Raw genomic sequence first — 4,754 nt, forward strand, 5'->3', positions numbered from 1 at the left:
GAAGTCCCTGTTAGAGGATTCTATTCTAGCAAATGTGTTTAACAATAGCAATAGCAAATTCTTATGGTGTCTTCCAAAATCCTAAATCTGGGAGCACAGATATTGTGTAGAACTTTTATCTGATTAAGAGTTGTAGCATAGTTTGCTACTTTGCATATACTATAAATGCTAGATTGGCTGGGACAGGCGGCTAAAATTGGTTAGACTACACTATGAAAAGTCTGACATTTCCTAAGAAAACATGCATTTTTCATGTTAAATCTTATATTATTTTATATCTGGACTAATTGTATCAAGAAAGCCCTATTTATTTAGGTAAATTCAAAACAGTTGGAACAGTGATTAATCCCAAGGGCTAAGTAGCATAAATAAATCAATTTATGGGCCAACTGGAAATGAGATTAAGACAGGAACCATGCATGCATTAAAAGTGAACTAATGTAAATTGAAGTGCTAAAGGTAAAATATTATTATAATAATTGAAGAATATTATGGGTTTTAATATCATTACTAACTCTGCATGATTTAACTTTAGATGCTTGCCAGTAAGAATTATGACAAATACCTATTTTTACCAAATGCAGCCTTTTCTAAAGATTATGCAAGTTTCCTTTGCTAGGGAATTTAAATGTATCGAAAAACTTATTTTTTTTGCAACTACTTGAACACAATAAAGATGTCCTTATTAATAAACTCTGCATCAATGTCACTGATGAACAACTTTTATAATTCATTGTTTATGAACCAGTAATTTAAACCCTGCTGTCTCCTTTTCAAAACTAAAATTCTGAAAAACTGTGGAGAAACAAAACATCTTTATCCCCCTTTCTTAGAGCTGAGACTAGTAACATCCTTGCACTCACGATGCAGTAAAGAATGTGATTAGGCGAAGTGGTGAGTGTGTTATCTCAGTGGATCCTCACACAAATCTGAGGAACAAACACCTACTCTTGTTTGTAGGTGCATAAGATGAACCCTCCAAATTATCTACCCTGGTTTCAGGTAGGCAATTTGCAACTCTGCACACCTCTAACTGAAGGATCACTTTATTCTCACTGGATTTTTGACTGCTCTGAGAATATTGTCTTAGAGTCTCATATATGGGAGAGGAGAGGAGAGGAGAGGAGAGGAGCAAAGAAGAGCAGAGGGGAGGGGAAAACAGAGGACAGATATTCTGGCTTCAAGCTTCTGCTTCTAGAATGTTCCTTTATATACCACCTGATTTTGTCTCAGGCCTTCCTGGGATGGTGGGCCTTGTTCTTCATATATAATTCCTTAAAAAGTGTGGTAGGCAGAATGGTGGCCTCCAAAAATATTTCTGTCTTACTTCCCAGAACCTGTAAATATTTTAGCTCCGATGGCAAAGAGGAAATAAGGTTGCACATGGAATTAAGATTACTAATAAACTGGCTTTAAAACCGGTAGGTTACCCTGGATTATCTAGGTAGGTCTAATGTAATCATAAGGTTCTTGAAGGAGGGAGGCAGAACAGTCAGAGTCAGAGAGCGATGTAAAACTCTGGCCTACTGGCTTTAGAGCTGGAGGAGGTGGCCATGAGCCAAGGAAGGGAGTCAGCCTCTTGAAGCTCGAAAAGCAGGATCCTGCCCAGAACCACTAGAAAGGAACTCTGCCAGCATCTGATTGGATTCCTATCAATCACGTTTACAAGTAAAGTAATACTAGAAAAAGACGTGAAGCTTATGATAATCTCAGGAGTAACACTTTTCAAGTAAATAGAGGTAATACCTGTCAGGTAAATAAAAGTAATACAGAGTGGCAAGTTTTTAAGATCTGCTTGAACCAGAGTAGCATAACTGTTGTGGACACGGGCTTTCGAGGCTGACAGACCCGAGATCAAGACCCCTGTGCTGCCCACCAGCTGGGCGACATTCAGCATCCATGGAGCCTTGGGAGAGTCAAAGCAGAAAGCTGGAACCCACAGGCTTCCAGTTACCACCTCACCAGGAAATCAGACATACTTACAAGAGGAACTTTGTGAGATACCTTAAAATATGTAATGTAACCATTTGTTATATTGATCACCTCCTGTTTCTTTCCTTAATGTTAAGCAGTTCCACACTTAAATGTAAGAATATCAGGATGCTCTCTATAGTGGGAGCAAAAAGAATAAGGAAGGTGGGTAGAAGGGATAAAGGTGGAAAGAGTTAAGACAAATGTGACCATTTCTATATTCAGCTATGTGACTGGGCCCAGAAACCCAAAGAGTTGAGTTGTTGCTGGCCTCTGCTAAAAGAGAGGTAAGCAGGCTGAGTTTCTCGGCTTGTGGCAGTGAACCAAAGTCTGCATGCACCTGAGAAAGAGTCTTGAACACTTTGAATATCTAAATGGAGAAGTTACTCTTTGCAGGTCACATCTTCTTATGCTATCTTATTTCATCTGTTCTGAAGAATTTCTTGAACAACTGATCAGTTGGATACTATTGATATTGGGAATCTACAAAAACTAGGGGCAAAAAATCAAAGGATTAGATGAAGCCTCTTTAGTAAGTGTTTCCTGATTATAGTTGGTTGGAAGAGGTGGTAGTGAGACCATAGGAAACTGTGATGGAAACAGGACAGAAGAACTGAGGACCTTGACTCCTATGGCAGAGCTTTTGCTGAAAACAACTTGGAGGCAGCAAAGCACATACAAATTACTTTCCTGTAATTAAGGTTCAAAATGATTTTGTGAAGCCTTGAGTTAGATTCCCTGTGCCATCTTTGAGAGTCTGAGAGCTTCACATTCAAAACACTGTGGTCAGATTATGCCATTTAAATGAAAATAACCTTTAAGAAATTATTTCACGCTTTGAATCCAGGTAATGTTAGATTCGGGTTGGCTTGATTGTCAGTGAGCAGAATGGATCGGCTCTCAGTGTCCAGGGCTCTGCCCTGTTGTGATTTTGGCCCTAGAGGTAAAGGTCATGGTCAACAGGAGATTATCTCTGGACTCACCTCCCATCCCCAGCAAAACAGAGGGACTCTCAGTGATGAGGGGCTAACCCCGTGAGTGGTAGGCAATACTTGCGGTCAGACGGGCAAGACCAAAGCAACAGGTAGGGACGGACTGATGGACACTAAGGCAGATGAATAATTTTTTTTACTTACCCCTCAGTATCTTTCTTTCCCATTCTCAGGATGGTCACTTCACACACTTACGACTTCTCTTAAACCCCCACACCACCTGCACTGTCACCAGGAAACCTAATCTCCTATCCCGAAAGAGAACTCTTATAACTTCCCTTAATTTTTCATTAAATGTAAAGTTATCTCGACCGCTCTTTTCTGTACTCGCTAGATTATGTGTCTTCCTCTCTATTGGCTCCATCTCCTCGGCTACGTACACGCTCAAAATTCTTGCGTCCTATAACCAAACATTTCCCACACAAGCCTGCCTTCTTCTGAGGCCACTGACCTCAATCTCCTCTCTCTTTCAACAATACAGTTCGTGAAAGGAAAATGTCTTTTTGCTTTCTATTTTTTCACTCCACTTTCACTGTTTACTTCAATTTAGCTTCTGTTTCTTCCCTTCTAATGGAGCCATTCACACAAAGGTCATCTCCATCTACTTCCTGATGGCCAGATTGAATTTTCTCATCTCAGTTTTCATTGTATTTGATTTTGAAATAATTATTCAGCCACCATTTTGTCCTTGGCATTGTTTTAAGAATTGTCACATATTCTATTTAGTCTTCAACATAATCCTGTGTATTAGGTGTTTTATTCCATATTTTATAGAGAAGGAAGCAGCTTTGCTTGACACCACTAACTGCTTCTGAATTATCTTTCTCTCTTAGTTTCTATGCAACTACTTTTCCCTGGTTTTCACCTGGTGTGGGGACTGCTTGTGCTCTCTTTCCCTGCTTTCTTAACCTGTGTTCATTCCTTTTCTTCTCAGTGATCCAAATCAATCTGCATCTATATCTGTGTGCTATTTCTGTGTTCTTGAGCCATATTTTCAATGGTGTCATTAATATCTCTACTGCTATAAGAAACCAAACTTAACTCATTATCATCCCATTCACATTTTCCGTAAATAGCTGTGGAATCTATGTCACATTCCAGGGATTGTTTGCTGCCCTGGGGACATTCAGATGAATAAAACACTGCCCTGTCCTTGAGGACTAGGAGATGGACTTGTAAATAATTATAATATTAAATGTTGGTATTATAATAGAAGTATGAGAAGTAGATGAAGCAGCATAAGAAGGAAGCCTTTAGCTGTCTGATGACTCAAAGAAACTTTCCCAGAAGAGATGAAAACTTTTTTTTTTTTTTAGGTGAGGCAATCCTTGGTTGACCTCACAGATTGCAAGGACCTTGTCAGCTTACAATTCCTTATTTTTTTAATTTTTACACCTATGGCACCTGGTCTTCCTAGGTGGTCTCCCATCCAAATACTAACCAGGCCCAACCCTGCTTAGCTTCCGAGATCAGACTGGATTGGGCTTGTTCAGGGTGGCATGGCCGTAGACGAGATGAAAATTTTGATATGAATTTGAAGGAGCTTTCTAGGCAGATGAGGGAGAAAAGAGACATTTAATGCAAAGGGCCCAGTTTCTGCAAATGCACAGAGGTTCCAGAGAGAATTACATACCCAGGAAAGCCTATGGTTTGCTAGCTTGGATGCTTAGGGTGGGCACATGTACTGAGGTTGACACTACCACTATTTATTGAACTATTTACCTAGAAAATATTTGACTTTTTTCCCCTCAATAAATACTATCACAATCAGTATTGTTGATTCCATTTTCC

General features: G+C 39.5%; 1 pseudogene; it reads right to left on the reverse strand.

The window, feature by feature from the left end:
• Positions 1-4,355: 4,355 nt before the first annotated feature.
• On the reverse strand, positions 4,356-4,474 carry LOC111743315 (annotated as a pseudogene).
• Positions 4,475-4,754: the final 280 nt, after the last annotated feature.

This window comes from Pteropus vampyrus, unplaced genomic scaffold (genome assembly GCF_000151845.1).
Source record: "Pteropus vampyrus isolate Shadow unplaced genomic scaffold, Pvam_2.0 Scaffold4, whole genome shotgun sequence".
Classification (NCBI taxonomy): domain Eukaryota; kingdom Metazoa; phylum Chordata; class Mammalia; order Chiroptera; family Pteropodidae; genus Pteropus; species Pteropus vampyrus.